We start from the raw sequence: 18,554 nt of genomic DNA, 5'->3' as shown, positions 1-18,554 counted from the left end.
TCTGCTCAGCCACCTCCTCTGCAAAACAAGGCAGTTCTTGCAATCAAAGGGAACATGGCCTTTTTTTGTCCTTGATCTCATTTTCTGCAAGGTACCTAGGGAGAGATCAGCTCCAAAGACTACTTGCCTGGGAATTTTGTGCCAATTCAGCTAGTACGAAGGGTTTCACTGAACTCTATGTCTATTAAAAATGCATAATGTCCACTTATATCAAAAGGGCGGATTCAGACCCAGAGCTTTTCCAGCATGTCCCAGGCTACCTGCTGTTATGGCATTCAGGAGATGGATAGGAAGGAACTGTCCCTTCAGGCCTATATCAAGAGATAAGAAAGGGCACATTCATTGACTATTTCAGGGCCATGTGAGAGAGGGGAAAACAAGGGAAAAGAGACATAAAAATGCTCCTGCCACAAAACCTAAACACATAAAAACTCAGGGAGGAGGGAAAGAGCATGTGCTACACCTGAGATTTATAAAAATTACGGGTGAGCAGAATCATTTCAGGCTCAGCCCTGCCTCAGTGTCTCCAAAGACTCACAAAGGTGAAAGGCATTGGGAAAAGTGTCAAAGAAGCTCAGGAGGGACATAGACACATACAGAGAGGCATTACTGCATCCCTCCCCTGCCCCCTCGACTGAAAATTACAGCCTGACTCACTCAAAGCTCCTTTTTGTGATCAGAGCAGCAGAACAATGGTGCAGAGACGCGGCTCTGACATTTTCCAAGGTTGTCCCTTTGAACCTTAGCATATCGACTTGTTTGCATGCTGGGTACAGAGTGTGCCACATTCACCAGAGCCAAATTCCAGGAGAGGGCAAGCCTGCCAGCAAGAGGGGTATGGGAGGAGAGGCTCAGGCAATCCTCCCAAGGGATCTCGGGATAAAGGGGGGGAAGGGTGTTGTTTGCCTGGAATCCAGAGTGCTTCACAGAGGATGCGAATCTGAAACACGCAGCATCACTGCTGACAGCAGTGTATATAAACAGAGCAGTATTTTCCCGTTCCCTCCCCTTTCTTATTATAGCAAAAAACACCCCGAGTAAAATACATACACACAACAATCCACTATAAAAGGAAAACAAAGCCCCGAGTGTGTGCATACACACACACACACACACACACACTTCTGGAGAACACAGCATATATTCAATACCTTAAATGTCATTTTTTAAATATTAATGCTGTGCTTCCAGCTAGGTTTATGTAAGGTTTATTACCACAGGACTGGAGGCACAAAAAAGCCTAAACTAGATGCTCACAGCCTGACACTCTGCCTGCCCCAGCCATCCAGAGGCCCACTCCTTGACCGTGCTCCATCTCCCCCTTCCAGACTCCAAAGTCACCCAGCAGCAGTGCCGGGGCAGACACACTCCCACCGGGCTTTCTTCCCAGGAGGGGACAGAGCTGCAGCTCCCTTTCCCCCTATTCCTGCGCTTGCGGCTCACCATCTGGCACTGTCAGGAGGATCTCTGCTTGGAACCTCGCTGCAGCCAGGCACAAACACGAGCAGACACCTCTCTCCGGCTAAACAGTAACCTCATTAGCCGAGGCAGCGAAGGGCAAAGGGAAGAGAGCAAGGGCAAATATTCAGCAAATGGCAGGGTACGTTTCAGTGGTGCACGCACAAGCACAGTGCTGAGCTGCTGCGAGGGAGCAGCGTACCAGCTGGAGCAACCCGAGGGCTGATGTGGTCCATGTTTCCCCACCTAACCTGGCTGGCAGCCTCCCCTGCTACCCCAATCACAGCTTCACTCCCTCCAGCAGCACTGCCTTGTTTTCAGGCCGCAGGCAGCCCGAACATGGGAAATACCTCACCTCAGACTTTCTGGGAGTTTCCTCAGTCCATAGGTTGGGCTCTAGATTATTACTGTCTTGTGGTGCCACACTTGAGATACAACCACCTACAGAAACACAACAAGGAAAGAGACAGGCCAGTTTCTGAAATGACATCCTGAGCTCTTCGGAGCCAACCCTGACACTGGGAAGGGAGAACCTCTTTTGGTAGTCCCACTTACCTTGTTATGCAGATGAGAAGGAGCCTAGGAGCCTCATTTCAAGGGCCACGGAGAAAAAAACCCTCAAAGTTCGGCCACTTTGCTAACCTTAGACAATTCCCCTTCTTCCCACAGGAGGGCTGAGCAGTAGCTGTTCACAACCACAAATCAAACTAACCACTCGCGTTAACTCTACATGCAACAAAACCCCTCAACCTATTTATGGTGCTCCCTTTAAGCACCGCTGTCCATCCCACTCTCTGGAAAGGATCCTTGCTCCTGCTTTGGTTGACATGTGCATACTGGGCAAAACGATCCTTCAGCAAGCACCTGCCAGGACCGTTATTATCCTCCAAGGGCCAAACATAGGCCAACAGGTTTTCAAGTAGAACATAAGCTTCTTATGGAGTGGAGCAACACGTTCTGCTGTTTGCACAGACCATGCTGCTACAGCCCTTGTTGCTGTGCTACAGAGAGCAATTACCAGCCTTTTAGTCTGTTGGGCTTCAATGGGGGGGAAACTGGCAGATAATTCTGTGACAAATCTACTCTGAAGCCAAGGTTTCTTTTTCTTCTGGTAAAGGTACAGCAAGCAACAATAAAAGCTGTCATCTCATCCAAAATCTCTTTATGTTACACTCAAAAAAGTCCATCTCTCAGACTTCACTTACACAAGCTATCAGAGATGCCTCCTCATCACCCAGCTCGACTTCTGCGACCAGACTTCAAGAGAGCAGACAGGGACATAGTGATCGCTCTGCGCTCTCCAGCTGGGCAGTGCCCTCAGGTAGACGCAAGGAACCGGACACCAACAACAACCTTTGGAAGACGGGCAGTGCACCAATCCACCTGATACGATAAATGTCCAAAAAGACCTTTGGAGGAAAACTATCCCCTGAGTAGGTCCCATCTCTACCTTGAAGCCAAGCCAGGGAGACGCCCTGGCAGCACTGCCTATCAGGCGCTGTTTCACCCCATCAATGCTCTGTGCACGAGTACGGAGGGCATTTATACACCCTGACGTGTGGATTCAGCATGCCCTCAGGATGCTTCACAGATATATGCAAAACACATTTAGGGGCAGTGCAACTGGGGAGGAGACCCTAAAAAAACACCGTGGTGATGTATCAGCAGGTGGTCCTCTCCCCTTCAAATCGGCAAACAAGTTAAGCGCTAGGCTGGCATTTTACCTTTGGGATTTCCTTCAGTAGAGATACCTCAGCCTGACGCAAGACCCCTCTTGGCATTGCTGAGAGAGACAGAGCCTGCATCGGTTCAGAGCCCAGGAAAGGAGAGCCACGCTTTGCACGGATCTCCCCTTGGATAGTGGTGCTTCTTAACATCTTGGAAGAACTCTTCACAGGCTAAAGACCCATCGTACGTAAACCTAACTCAGGGGAATATCTAAAAGGAAATGGTTTAGCACATTGCTGGGAGTTGGCAGGAGTGATTCAATAACCCCTAGACTCCTTGTCCAGCTACAGCCTTTCTCCGATCGTTATCTTGGCGAGAATCCAAGGCAGGGATTGTTCAGAGACTCGCGCGACCCAGACGGTGCTAAATCACATACATCCAAACTGTTCTCTGAGGGATTTTAATTTATTGGGAAGCACCCTCTTAGCAAACAAACATAAACAGATCCAGCTCCCTCCACACTGCTTTGTAATTAAGCTCTGTTTCCAAACCAACCCTCCACACACCCATCACACGGGTCAGACACTCTTGTCTTTGCTCTGGATGCCGCAGCTTGAGACCAGAGAGAGGAGAGGACGCAAGAACATGCATGCACTGCTGGAATTATTGCTGGGTCTCTTGGTGTGTTAAGTGAGACAATCCCAAATGGGGACTTCCAGATGACAGAAGTCATAGCCGGTTTTGTTTTTAGGGCTCAGGAAACTTATCAGCAGTCCAAGCCAAAGGCCTGCATTTCTTTCTGCCTTAATGCTTAAGCCGTGCTGTTGAAACACGCTCTGCTCCATTTCCTGCTCTGATGTCCCCACATTTTCTACTACTGCATTGCCAGGCAGCTTTGGATCTTATTGAGAGAGAACCTCCTTCAAGAGCAGCTTGTGACACTCTGGGATTGCAACACAATGAACTGATAAAGCGAGACACAGAAGTGCATAAATAATCATAATATCTCACATGTCCCAAGATCACACAAGCAATTTAGACTCTTTTTTCATGTCCCGTTTATAAATATTCATTTCAGAGCTGTTTTAAAGCAACAGAGCCTGGTGCAGAATTGCTCCAAAAGCTCAAGCAGCCTGCCATTCCCGTGCCTCTTTGCAGCCTCACCTCATCCTGCCCGGGTGAGCACGGCCCTGCTGCCTCTTACCCACGAACATTCACAGACCATGACAGCGCAAAAGAACCAGCAGCAAATATCTCAGCATCTCCTCCCACTCCTGTGGCACTCGTGTCCTTGCCATATGCCCATTCCCTGCTATTAACCACCATCTCAAAACTATTTCGTGACAACATGGGAATCACGTCACCAGGGCTGGGTTTACCCAGCTGCCGCTGAACCGAATCACTTGGATCTATGAAAAACTGCGGTGTTCATGCCTGGAAAAGAAAAATTAGTATGCAAACACAGCGGTAAATCCTCTGATGTGCACATTTATGTTTTTATCATGTAGTTAATCAGGAAAGAGTATGTTTCGTTTAGATACTGCTCCACACTTTGCTTCTATAATCCAAATCCCAGAAGGGCCTTATAAAACCACAATCTGCAATGCAAAATTGCAAAGCATATGGGAGTGTCTATAGATTTTCCAAATCACCTGTGCCCTAATTTAATATGAATAACAATTAGTTTACTCTTATCAGTTAATTGTGCCCCTTGTGGATTCAGCAACACTGCATCTCGTCACCAAGCGCCTTTGTCTGAGCAAACTTTAATGACACTTCCTCACGCGGCCCAGCCCTACTTGCAGCTTTGGCAACAAAGGCAAAATTGCTGCTAAACAAAAAACCCACCACTACTGACAACATAAAGGGAGCAAAGCACACTGCTTTCTGATAGAATCAGAGAACTAAACAAAAGCAGTCCGGCGTTAGTAGTGGGGTCCCTCCAACTCAGCAAGAGCCACCGACATCCCCCCAGCATCCTAGATGAGCAGCACGAGGAGTTTCTCCAGCCCCAGACAGCACTGCCAGCCCTCCATCCGCATCTCCGCTCCAGCCGCTCTGAGAGGGAGGAGACGTGCCTCCCAGCCCCGGGCACTAGCAGGAGAAGATTGGAGAAGGCTTTCATTTCACCTCCAGTGCTGTGATTAGCAGAGGATTGAGAGCCAAGGCACCAGGGTCCTATTTCCAGCTCTGCCGCTGACTCCAAATGTGCAAGGCACTTAACTCTGAGCCTGCTTCCTCACCCATTTCAACAGCAACAACATTGTCATTGATGAAGCTGATGGGATGTGCATACACACTCACCCAATGCTTTGGTATCAATCCTGCACTGAAAACACTGTTAATGCACCAGTAAAGCATTGCAACATTTGTCTATTGGCACGGGATCTGCGTTTTCTTTTCAAGGCCCACAAGTCCCCTTGTGAATCATATAAAAAAACAGATTGAGGATGACTGTTTTCCTACTTCCATTTCAAACACTGCAGAGTTTTGCACACACACAGGCCTTAAATCTCAGTTACACCATCACCTTGGCAGCAAAATGTTGCCGTTGCATAGTAGAGGATGCAGGCCACAAACCCTTTGGCAGAGATGAAGGAACAAGCCTGCGGCACGAGAGATAAAGCCTCTGGTCTTAGGAATGTTCCCAACCCACTAGACTCAGCCCAGGAATGGAGAGGCATCACAGCGGCAGAATTAGATGTCGAAGCCGCAGAGGATGTGCACCTTCACACTAAGGACGCTGAAGGCTCCAGCATGCTGCTGCTGCTGCTCTCTCTCCCTAGAGGACTGGCACCACCATGGGGATTTGGCACAGATGCTCGCTTCCCCTCCACAGCATGAGGAAGTCCTGCAGCTTCTTGCCTCGCAGCGTTCAGAGCAGGTGTAAGGGAAGGCTTCTTCATGATCTGTGCTGATCCCTGCTCCTGCACCACCCTGAACACAGATGAAAAGAACAATCACCCTGCCCAAGTCATGGAATCCAACACCTGCCCCGTCAAATATGCTCGTCATCTTTCTACAGCACGACCTCTGCTCCTCTCTAAAATGGAATATCTCCACCCTTACAAAGGAATAAGCCACTGTGAATACTTAATTGCTTTTATTACTCTCCTGTAATTGTTATCATGACCTTTCCATGCACTATTTTGGTGTGCCTCTCACCAGGTCATTATTTCTGAACCATAGGCTCCAGCAGAACAGAAACATTAACGTCCTACAGACAGTAGATGCAGAGCTCATGGTGTTTGATCTCTCCTGGTAAAAAATGATGCCACACGCTAGACCAGATTGAGCCCTGGCATTCCAGCAACGCCATGAAAGATCTCTGACTTTTCCCAGTGGATCCTCCCGCCTCTCTCTTTGATTACCTCATTAGCTTAGCAAGCAGCGATGAAAAAGCAACTACGATTACAGATTTTAACTGAGGCCACGTGTCACTCACTTGAGTAACTGGAACAATGTGAGTGAGAAGTCCAAGCTGCAGCGTCCAGGATAATCCTGCAGGCAGCGTTAGCTACTTCAACAACAGTGAGTCACTCTCCAAACTAATCCCCAGCTAAAGAGAGAAATCAGGCTTTGATTTTCCGTGGAGGTTCAAGCAACAACACCTTTGCAGTCCTCATTTCTGCTCCAAGCCATCCCACACAGCGCACTGCCAAACACATGCAGCATCAGTCAGGACTAGCTGGCAGGCGACAACAGGGCCCGTCTTTTGACCATCTAATACTTCTCAGAACAAAGCTTGCGGCTCAAGCAGGGCCACTTTGGCTGAAGGAAGAAGCTAGAAATATAACCCAAACAAAAGCTTATTCTGCAGACCTGCCAGGTTTGGCAGTGTTCATGCAGGTCTGACAGCTTCACCCTGTAAATAAATTGTTTCTCATGAAAGCAGAGGAGAGATCTCATCCATCTCAGATACTGCAAATCCATGTATGGCACAGAATTGAACTGGCCTTTCTCAGAGGCTGTATTTTCTTGAGTGCTGTTTAAATGGCTACCAACTTATCAAACAGCCTTTTCATAAACAGAAATTTAACACTTACTTATTATTCACGCTCCTTTCCTCTTTCCTCCCTTGTCTCCCAGCTACTCATTCCCACCTAGAAAGAGAGAGACAAATGTCTCTCTCTTGTTTAGCCTGGAGAAGAGGAGGCTGAGGGGAGACCTTATCACCCTCTACAACTACCTGAAAGGAGGTTGTAGAGAGATGGGGGCTGACCTCTTCTCCCTGGTGACAAGTGACAGGACAAGAGGAAACGGGTTCAAGTTATGTCAGGGGAGGTTTAGATTGGATATTAGGAAACATTTTTTCACTGAAAGGGTTATTAAACATTGGAATAGGCTGCCCAGGGAGGTGGTGGATTCACCATCCCTGGAGGTGTTTAAAAAAAGGGTAGATGTGGTACTTAGGGACACGGTTTAGAAGTGTTTTTTGTCAGGGTAGGTTAATGGTTGGACTTGATGATCTTAAAGGTCCCTTCCAACCTTAGCAATTCTATGATTCTATCTCCTAAAGCAGAGCAGCCAAAAGCAAGCCAAAGCTTTGCTCCATCTGTGAACAGACCACACTCCAGGTGAGGGACTGCCCAGGTCCTTTCAGGAAGAAAACAGCTCAAGCACTGACTGAAAGCTGCAAGTTGGGACGTCTCCAGCACAAAGAGCATTTATAGCCACGGTGTCTGTGGACGTGCGGGCTGTGCGCAGCATTCACATCCAGCAGCATCCTCTGCCAGCAAGCTGAGCCCATCATTTCAAAGGAACGCACTATTATAAAACACAACAAACATCTCACTTCTAAATAACCACTTTGTGCCTGAATCTCAAAGCCCTTTTGCACAGCTGCTGCAATGCTTCTCTCACACAGGCGTGACGGCAGAGACAGGAACGGGATCTGGACTCTTCCTTGGGCCACAGGGCTCCCCTTGCACAGACAACATTTTCAAACTGGCCTAAAGTGTCCCTAGACCTAAAGAAACTTGGGTCTGCAAATACCTAGTTTAACGCTGCGTTCAGTGCTGACCCAGTTTCTCCTCCCATCTCTATTCCAACAAATGCAGCTGTTCAACACCAGCATAAGGTAAAGAATCAAAACAGCGGGGCTCAGAGGCTTGGTTGGCCACGATGCTTCACTTCAGGCCTGCAAACTGTAGCACCAAGACACCATGCAATGTTTTTGTTGCTTGCGACAGCTCATGTCCGTTCCGGTAAATTAAAAATTGCCCTGATTAGTTCTGATACCTACAAACATTCTCCACCAGCAGCTGAGAAACAAACAGACAGGACAGGAGTAATATTTTCCCTTGCAATGAAAGGAGTAAGTGCGGTGCTCCACTGGGAAAGGACCCTGTGAAGACAATCGTTTCCAATCTGTATGATGTACAGCGCTGTTCCCACTAGGGAAACTACTGCCATAAACACATCTGGACTAATGGAAGGGGGCTTCTGCCCACAGCCATGCCTAGGAAGGCTGCTCTTTAGTTCATATCCTTCCTGAGACCATGCTCTGGATCTACCCACAAAGTTGCACACGCAAGCCAGTTCGAGCCCAGGTTGTTCACAGCACTGCCCGTGTAGCCAAACCTTCGCTCACCCCTACACCATGGCCTCAGGTGGGAAGCCTGATGGATTCCCACAGGTACCAGCTGATGGAGGGAGCAGCCAAAGCCCGTCAGAAAGCATCAGGCTCAGGAGCTGTCGCCCGCATTCAGCTCCATCCTCCCTGACGCCTTCTTGCTCCGAACAAACACTCTTAACTTTCCCTTTCAAGGGCACGTCTACCCTCAGGCGATACTGATGGGCTTCATACTCTAAATGGTATGATTATTATTTTATAGTAAGCTGGATGGATGCAAAGCTTTATGAAGCGGGCCTGCTTTTCAGGCGACCTACTCACTTGAAGGATGCCACAATCTACCTGTGAGGGAAGGAAAAGATTTGGAAGTATCCAAATGCCTCGGATAGAGGATGCTCTTCCCCTCCTCTCCTCTCCTTCTTTCCCTTCTGGTCCCTCACCCTGGGGAGACAGCATAAAAACATAAAAATGTTTTAGAATGTGGCCTGTCCAAATACAGAGTCTTTCGCAAAAAAATAATTTCATTGCTGAGACCTATCTCCATGAAGCAACGTGAGAAGTGCGAGCTTTAGATTTGCAGTGTGCTCAAGCTCCCAGGGTAGGTCAGTAACGAAACCCAAGCCTCCCAGCTGCCAGGGACTCCTCTAACCTACTCTTCTGAGACTTGCACAGCTCCGGACAAAGAACATACACATATTTCAGTCTGGCAGCTCAAAAGGCTTACCATGCTCCTTTCCTAAAACAAGAGGGGTAATCTCATCCCTCCCCCAAACCACGCATATAGAGGAGAGGCTGAGTTTTAGAGATACCAAGTCCGTTCTCAGAGCAAGACATCAAATATATGAATAATGGAAAAGTCCGTAGCAGCTCCATGTTTAAGTTTGCACAGACATTTGCACTTAAAGCAGACTAAAATTCCTCTGCTTCACACTTTTCTGGTTTAATCCAGCATCCAAACTCAGCACAATAACTCCAAGGGCAGTGAAACATCCCATGCAACTGAAGTAAAAGATTAACTTATACTTGCAGATGATTTATTTTTAAATGTCCATGAAGAACTACTCCACTGTCCTGCATCTTTTCGCTCTCCCCTGGCTAAAACACATGCTGTCTCAGCCCAGGCTGCATCTGAAGTCGCAGAAGTCATCACAAAAGAGGTTTTTTTCCCCTATTCTTCTTTTCTAAGATAGTAACAGCTAAGGACACTGCTAAAAGTCTGCACACCCAACTCATCAGCTTATAAGGAAAGAGGAAGCTCTACACTGTATGCCCCAATGGCTACTATTAGTCCCAAGACCGTCTCCTCAAGCAACCCAAAGTCCAGTTGCTATCTCACATGGATCTCTTTCTTCTCTCCTCTGCTGACTTGCCAGTCCAGGGCATCCCTGTTTACAGGACCTGGTTTGTACCCTGGTGTCAGAGCCGTCAGTTGCTCGCAGCAACTGACAGGCAGCCGTTTCGTTCGGCACAGTTGGGTGAACAGCCCCTTCCAGCACATTTTGTTATTCACATGCTCCGCCTGCTAATTGCTTTCTGAAATGGGGAAGAAACAGATGACGAGCAGAATGCAGCTCCTGACAAATTCCCCAGCACTGTAAATACGACTCACCTTGCTGTAAACAAGGAAATGCTAAGTGGCGGTGCTGGGTTGTGCTTAAATTAAAAAAAAAAGAAAAAAGAAAGAAAGAAAAGAAAAAGAACACACAGTACAGCAAAAAAATCTAACTCCTACGCTGCAAGACGGCCTGCGCAAGGGTGAGAACCCCAATCTATTTTGTGTGTTCCACACTGAAGACACCTGTGAGGCTCTGGAGAGCACAGGCTAACCCCAGCACAACTGCAAGCCATTTTGCCAGCTTTGATTAGTGCTCAGCAACTCCTTTGTCTTGCTGAAGATACCCAGAATCAAGCTCCCGCAGGAAGGCTCTCGGTCTTCAGACCTACATCCACCAAAGAATGAGAGCAAGGAAAGGTTTAAAAACCAAACAAAAGAACTTTATTTCATTCAGGCTCTAAGCATATCTGTATCGGTTAGGTGAGCTGAGGCCTCCACATTTTACAGCACACAGCTCCACCTCAGAACCATGGATCTGCTGGTGCTTTGCAGGTATTATGTCTCTGCTACTTTAAGGGAAATACAATTTTCTCTTAAAAATAATGAGATTTAAAATTAATAAGCTTGGGGCTTTCAGCTTTCTGGATTGTGAATCTGTAGGCTACACTTTTAACACACTTTCAGATTTCTTCTCTATAGCCACAAGGCCTAGAAGCTTATTTAAAAACAAAAGCTCAAGGTTCCTATGTTTCCAGGAACAGAGGCTCTACAGAGAAACATCAAATACCATTAGATCCACAATCACATTGCAAAAATTGACAACACTAGTATATAAGCACACAGGATTACTGCTTACTTCTATTGTGCAGTGGTATGGCTCAACAGCATGAGTCATTCCACCCCAGAGGCATTTCAATACTACATGTAGAAGCAATACAAAAACCAGGTGCACACTCACAGCTGTCATTCTTTGGAGATAGAAGGTGCTAGAAGCACTAAGATTATATAGGGCTGCAAACAATGGGAAACTCCAAGAGCAACAGATAAGGAAATGCTTTCTACAGCTACCTTGCAACTCCTTCTAGAAAGACGTAAGTAGAAGAAAACTTCTATGTGTGGAAAATGAACTCTGTTACTGTTTGGGGCACAAGGACATCAGCTCTGATAGCAGATATCAAATAAAGTCAAGAAGATTAAGGAAAACGACCATGGAAATTTTAATTCACAGGATCCTTTTTCTGCAGACAGATGGTCATTTCAGCTTTCTATTCTCTAATCCCTTGTTCTGCAAAGCAAACATCCTAAATCCCAGATAATGTAGGTTTTACCATCTCATACATTTCCCAGAGCATTAAGGCTGGCCCCAGTGATAGGATACATATGCTTAAACATCTGCATGCCTAAGTAGTTTACAACCACAAGAACCTCCTACCTGGATTCAGCACAGAGGTTATCTCTGCATCCTGGCCTCCAGCCCTGGAAGCCAGCATGAGCCCCTGCTAAAGCAGTCACCATTTCCAGTAGGCATCATGGTGATAAAAGGAACCTTCTCCTGGGAACAGCCTTTCCCTGGCACAGCCAGGACTCCTCCGCCATACCTCTAATGAGGATGAAGGCTGAGCACATTTTACAAGCTGCCATATTACCAACAGTCAGTAAAAAATACCCCGTAGCCAGCAGCATGGCAGGAAGTTTGCATATGTTATGGTTTGAGAAACTTCTGAGGGAAGAGGGAGAGGAGCAGGAGACTGAACAAGGCTTAGCACTCAGAAATTCATTATGAGTTTCTCAGTTTCCCTGTTTGTTAGCTCAAATGAGTCACAAGGAGCAGTGTCTCATAGCCTCACAGAGAGCGTACACAATTAAACAGACACTGAAATGAATTTCATGAAATATGCATATTGTTTGCTTCCTAAAAAGCTGTTTAGATCAGACCATGAAAAGACCAGAAATTAAGGATTAGATCAACAGTCACTCTCCATTTACCCTCTACTGAGCCCTGGATGGATGTGAAACAAAAGGATAGGCTGTAAGAGCTCTAAAATAGGTAGGAACACCGGACACACTCTAACTCGGAGTCTCACAGCCCCTAAGGAGGAGTCGTCACCCTCCTCACATGCTCAGCGCTTCAAACCTGTACATGGCAGGATCTGCTGCATGAAAACCCACGGCACAGACCTGGTCATATCCTCGCTCATGTTCAGACGTAGCACATCGCATCTTGGGATTGTTGTTTCTGACAGGCTCTCTCATCTCGCATGGCTAATAGCTCATTGTTTGTATTCATGCACGAGGAGTAAATTCTTCATTATTGGAGAGATCTGACATGTACAAACAATTGGAGTAAATTGATTGTATTTTCCAAATCATCACACAGACTCTAATTCTATCTGCAAGGCGCACTAATTTGCACTAGAATTACCTCCTAAATTAGGAATTAGAGCTTTTGACAGAGAAAAGCAATGACTGTCCTTGTGTGGCAAGACTAGTGGGGGGAAGGGTGCAAGTCCCTTCCCAACACACACATAAAGAGGCCTTTTCTCTATCCTCAGAGTTTACTGAAATGTGGTCAAGGAGATAGCCGATTAAACGAGGTTCCAGCATTTTTCAGAGAGGTGTCTCATTGGTTTAGATGCACATTTAAAAGGAACAGAGTATTTAAAATTAATTGTTCTATATCCAGCGACTACCTTTTTCTCATGCAGGAAACTGGGACTCTCCTGATCCCTTGAAAACTGGACATATAAGGCTCTGCACATCTTTTTCTTGAAGGAATATGCTCAGTACAGAGCACCACTGAAAATCAAATCTCAAAACATCCAGAAAGTGCATTTATTCCTGCCGGAAGCAGACAAACAGGGTGCACTGTGCTCTTCCAGACATGAGGTCATCTGTGCTAATCCCAGAGGGTATGCTGTACCAGCTCATTTAGATGTAAAAGAGACTAAATCATTAAGTTAACTTGAATCACGCACCCAAGAAGCATCTCTGTCTCCAGGAAGGGAAGGGATCAGAGTGTTCAGCACTTTCAAAAATACCAGACGCAAGGTGTGTTTCTCGGACATTGCCTTCACTATCTGAAACACAGCAACATTTATAACACTTCCAGTCCTCAGATGCTCCTTTCTCAGGGTAGGGGAAAACAAATAACGTAACAGATGTCAGTTCTATTGCTTAAACGGCGAAAGGAACACCATGTAAAGATATAAGCTAAATATTTAGCTTATATATAAGCCTATTAACACTCAGGTCACTCTGTGAGCAGTAGAACCAGAGCACTCCGAATTCCCCATGGAAATGGACTGAGGTTTAGGCGCAGTTGCTTAGCGAGATGCACGCTCACAAGGCAGCTTTTCCTTTTCTTGGACATTTGCGATGTCTCCCACACAGATCCTGGTTTCTAAAAAGGGTGACCTTACAGTGCAGCCCCCAGAAGTGGGATTAACAGCTTTTTCTCTGGCCACCTATGTTTACGAAGCCTATAGAAATACAGGATTCTGCCAGACCCTTTGGGTAATAAAAACAGCATTCTCTTTTGAGTTCTCTTTGAGACTGACACACTCTGGAGAAATTTGTTTGAAATTTGCGAATGGTTCAAAAGCTATCAGAGGGCCAAAGACAGCAGGATCTCAGAAGCCCTGTCTTGTTTGCAAACACAATGAAAACCATCTCAGAGGAATAAATATAATTATCACCACAGCCCAGAGAATGCTCGCAACTTAAGCTGGACCTGACACAAAGGAATAGATAAATAATGGAGAAGGAAGGGGGAAGGCAACACCGCCTCTCTTAGATATGCAAAAATATCCAGCTAAACCCCAGGGAGTCACAAAACTGACTTTGTAAAGGCATGATTAAAGACAAAACAAAAACTAGGAGGTTTTTTTCTTTGCCTTTCAACTCCAGCAATTATAGAAAGTTAACCTGAAGCACACTCCATCTGCAACCAGTTGATCTACATAACTATGTTCTTAATTTGAATGTAAAGCTGAGATATTCAGATACTTGTGCAGAGCTAGAAACTGAAGATTTGTGGAGGGAAAAAAGATGCTGAATGACTCTTGCAAAGTTTGACAAAACAGTAAGATACTGGGATGGGGAGAAGTACCAGTGATATGACTGCAGCAACAGCACACAGCTGTTCAGGTCAGGAGAGATTGTGTATATTCAGCAGTTATTTCCTTGGGCACCTGAGCGTCCTTTCTCTCCTGCACTCCCTGTCAGGGAATTGCCAGACCTGAGTTTTCTGGAGGGTTCAGTTCCAGCCGATTGTGTTGTTGTAGACACATGTACAGTGCGTAGGGGATGTCGCTGGGCTCATCGCAGACAAGGTGCTTTCTGACAGCCCAGGCCCCTTGCACACACTGACTGCAGCAGTACTGGCTGCTGGAAACCGAGACGATTACAGAGACTGAGTTCCTACGTGGAGTGTATTGTTGGATGATGATGTGACAGGACTGATGGTTTCTTTCTCTGCTCAAGGACACAAATATCCTGGGATGAATAACAGAACCATGGAAGCAGCACCTGAGGTCAGCCATAGGACTGGTAAAGCGCTGCCTCTCTGGCAGTATCTCTCTAGGTCATATACCAAGTCACTACATACCCTAAGATGAGCCAAGATCGTACTTTAGGAAAGGAGGCATTTCACCTCTGAAAATAAAGTTTAAATCCGCCTTTGGTCCTGTGCCACCCACAGTCTCTCTTCAAGATCATTCTGACTAAGCGTGGATCTGCGTCACAGTTCTGTACGACAACTACATAGTTATTTCTATGCTTACAACTTCATGCAAGGAAGTGCACTTAAAAAAAAGATTTTCCCAGCATTGTACTTTTTTTGATCTTTGGAGTGTGTACTCCCAAGCTTTTTCCCTCTGCCCACAACCATGAAGATGTGACACTCACTACGGGAGACAAGGGTTGGGGGGAGAAAGAAGCACACAGAGATTGTGGGAAAATAATGTGATTCCAGGAACAAGAACTTTTAATGAGAAAACAAACTGCACAGGTAATGCACATGAGAATCCGGTATTATGAATCACAGTTCAGCAAGCTGGTCTCAAGCGACAGTGATGAAGCTGGGAACAGTGGAGCGCTGTCAGGAGACAGAGGTAGTATGCATTCCCCTAACTTTTGTTAGAATAGCTTCAACCCCGTTACTCAAAGAGCGCACGAATGCATTATACTTAACCAAAAATATATCCATAAGCAGGGCACTTGTAGAAATATAAAGGTAACTGATTGGGTGCTTTATGGGGTGAGCGTGTTAGTGCCCTGGCTTTATTGCCTGTTAGCAGTTCGGCTGGGTTAGGATCCTGCATTCTTCAGATTATGCAGATACAATCTATCATATTGTTCCGGAAACTTGGTTAGAGCTGTGCTCTGAGAGATGGCTGCAGCTGCAGCACGCCCGGAGAGACACACATCATTGCTCTCTTTTATGAGAAGGAAAATTGGCCGTTGCTGCTCCTGCAAAAAGCAGCTGTTATTTGTTGTTTTCGGGGTAGTTGTTGGTTTTGGGTTTCTTATTTTGAGCTATTATGATGAGTTTGCCTTCTCTTCCCACTTAACCGAATTACACAGTGTTTATGTTTCCAATCCTCTTGTGGGGATGTACTGAGCTGGCACGTCTGCTGAAGGCCAAGCATGGGTAATGCTTTCCTCTCCTCAAGCAGAAGCACACCTTTGGCAGGAGGGGTGAGCCTGTGGCTCACACAGGTAGCATTAGCCAGCCACCTTAACTGCACCACCTACCTGCTGTGCAGCTTTCTCTTTCTGTGCAACAGCAAGAATAGCATTTCGCCATGCCTGAAATCAAAGCATGTGGCTTCATGGCTCTTGCAGGAGGAATACAGTGCTGCTTCATCGCCAGGTAACTATCAGCAATGATATCGACTTTCGTGGCTCAAGATCTGGGCCATCTCAAGGTCCCATCCTCTCTTCAGGGCTGGTGCAACAAAGCCCTTCGGTGCCAGAACACAAGACCTGGTAATGATCCCAGCAATGGTGACATGGAGTGGTCCCCAGAGAGAGAGGTGCACCCTGAACTTGGTGGCGATACATTTGATGTTTGACTGCTCCCCTCCTTACCCTGTAGTTCTAGGTACTTGCTATCGCAGCATTTTCTACACAGCAGAGGAGAAGGGGAAGAATTTACAATTACCCTAAATGCAAACTTTGCCTAAGCACAGTTTTCCACAAGGTCTGTCTATATTTGGGCCAAAGAAACACCTTACCTTTGCCAACAGCTTCTACCATACCCTTCACGTAAAACTGCAGAGCATTTGTGTGTGCAGACAGAGCCTTAACTGTCTCCACAGAAAACCCAAATGATCAGAGTTTAGCCCCTGCTTTTCAAAAAAGGGGGTGGAGGAAAAAAATGCAGATTTACCTTACACTGTAGGACAGAAATACAGCCACAGTTTTCCCTCCCAAATGGTCTTTTTTAATAAAACCACCTCATCCATTTCATAAAAGCAACTCATTTTTAAATAGCACTACTTTTGCATTAAAAATGTTTCCCCTTCATAAAACCACTGCTACATTTTTAATATAATAGCAGTTCATACTGTCTAGAAATATGCTGTAGCTTATATTTAAAGGGATCTTAAAAATGTTTCCAAGGTACAGTTGCTATTCGAAGGCGTGCTTCCTTTTTTTTTGCCCACATATGGGATAAAAAAGCTTTTAAAAAACCCACAAAAGCTAACAAAGGATGTTTTCCTTTCAAATCACAACTGTTACCCAGCTTTCAATCAGGATTATACAAGTCATCTGTGTCCAGCCCACAGAGCATAGAGGTGCGGAGTCCAAGCTACCGGAATTTTCCTCTCCCTGTGTTCCTAGTTCAGTTCCTGGCACATCCACCCAGGTTACTGATGGTAATCCACATTTTTGCACATCTTGGTAAAAGCCCAACAAGTAAGCCCTAAATTCAAATTCCAGATCACAAGTGAAAAAGGCTAGACAAGTGAAGAGCCCCAGGTCCTGATCCTGCAATCAGCCTTCTGCACCCAGATCCATGCACAAACTTTAATGGGGTATTATGCTGACAGGCACTGGCAAACACATATACATTTGGCTGGAAATCATGGTCTATTCTTTTCTTTCCTAAGAAGCAGGATGTTTCATTAACTAAAAGCAAGTCATTAAGTTAAAAAAAAAAAAAAGAAATAGGAAATCCAAAATAATTTTGTTCATTCTCGAATAGTGCTGCAATCACTCAGATGCACTGCAAAACACTGGCACAAAATAAATGTTAAAATAAGAGACTTACCCTCTGCTGCCAGCTGGCTGCAAACCTCAAGTCTGCTGACAGCAATGTCAGAAGCTGGTTGTATCTTTGCACTTGGTGATGGTCAACCCACTTGTCCAAGACAATTCTAGCTATTGTCGCAGAATGGCTCTTCCCTATGAGCCTTAGGCTTCTTAATATAATATTTCTCATTCACGTATTAGATACTTCAACTCCTCCAGCCTTCTAAGGAATAGCCGCTTTGCATTCAACTTGCTTGTATATACCTTCTGCTTGTGAAACCTCCTTTCCCTGGAATGAAATCCTCTGCTATTGTCCCCAGCCCACACACCTCTACAGGCATTCTTGGCTTTGACTAACATTTCTGTACGACCTGCACCAAACCTGAAACTCCATTTCTATTAATACCATTTTAGCCATCCCCCAACATTTTATCTCAGATTTCTTCCTTATGCAAAGTCCATCGAAGTCATGGAACACTTTTTTGAAGCCACTGCAGAACTGAGTGCTCGAGGCCCAGAGAATGGTTGATCCCTGTACAAAGATGTGGGACACTAGGAAAGGGAAGGAGCCCATGTTATCAGCAGAGCCAATTTGATGCATGCTGTAAACACACAGCAGCAAGGTAAATCTAGCCAATTTGCACCTGTAATAGTAGCAAAACACAGTATGGGGAAAAAAATGTACTGTCAGCAAACTGACATCTCTTTCTACCATAAATCCCCTTGCCCGGAAGCTCACTAACCTTGCTCAGATCCCTCTTCCTCTCTGGGGAGTTCGCACGGCTGAGTCCCACCTCAGGGCTTGCTTCCTGGGGTGTCTCTGCAAAAATGAGGAATCAAGAGTTGGCTTTCCTTCATCCTGCCATGGACAAGAGGGCAGACGTAGATCACTGTCACACAACTAAATGCTTAGATGCTTCTTCCCAGATCTTTTATTCTTTTCTTTTTTTAAAAGGTGTGGGGCAAAGATCCCTTCCAACCCAAAACATTCTATGATTCTATGAAAGCTAGATATACTGATATTTAGTTTCCCTATGGGTA

At 45.9% G+C, this 18,554-nt stretch overlaps 1 protein-coding gene across 1 annotated transcript in view; it reads right to left on the bottom strand.

The window, feature by feature from the left end:
• Positions 1 to 18,309, bottom strand: part of B3GAT1 (beta-1,3-glucuronyltransferase 1) — a 60,061-nt gene extending 41,752 nt beyond the window's left edge. Inside the window, exon 1 of the mRNA XM_054223162.1 lies at positions 18,257 to 18,309. The gene's annotated coding sequence lies outside the window, so the exon portion shown is untranslated. The remainder of the gene's footprint in view (positions 1 to 18,256) is intronic.
• Positions 18,310 to 18,554: the final 245 nt, after the last annotated feature.

This window comes from Rissa tridactyla, chromosome 17 (genome assembly GCF_028500815.1).
Source record: "Rissa tridactyla isolate bRisTri1 chromosome 17, bRisTri1.patW.cur.20221130, whole genome shotgun sequence".
Lineage (NCBI taxonomy): Eukaryota > Metazoa > Chordata > Aves > Charadriiformes > Laridae > Rissa > Rissa tridactyla.
The sequence above is the reverse complement of the archived record's forward strand: the minus strand, read 5'-3'. Positions and strand labels throughout refer to the sequence as shown.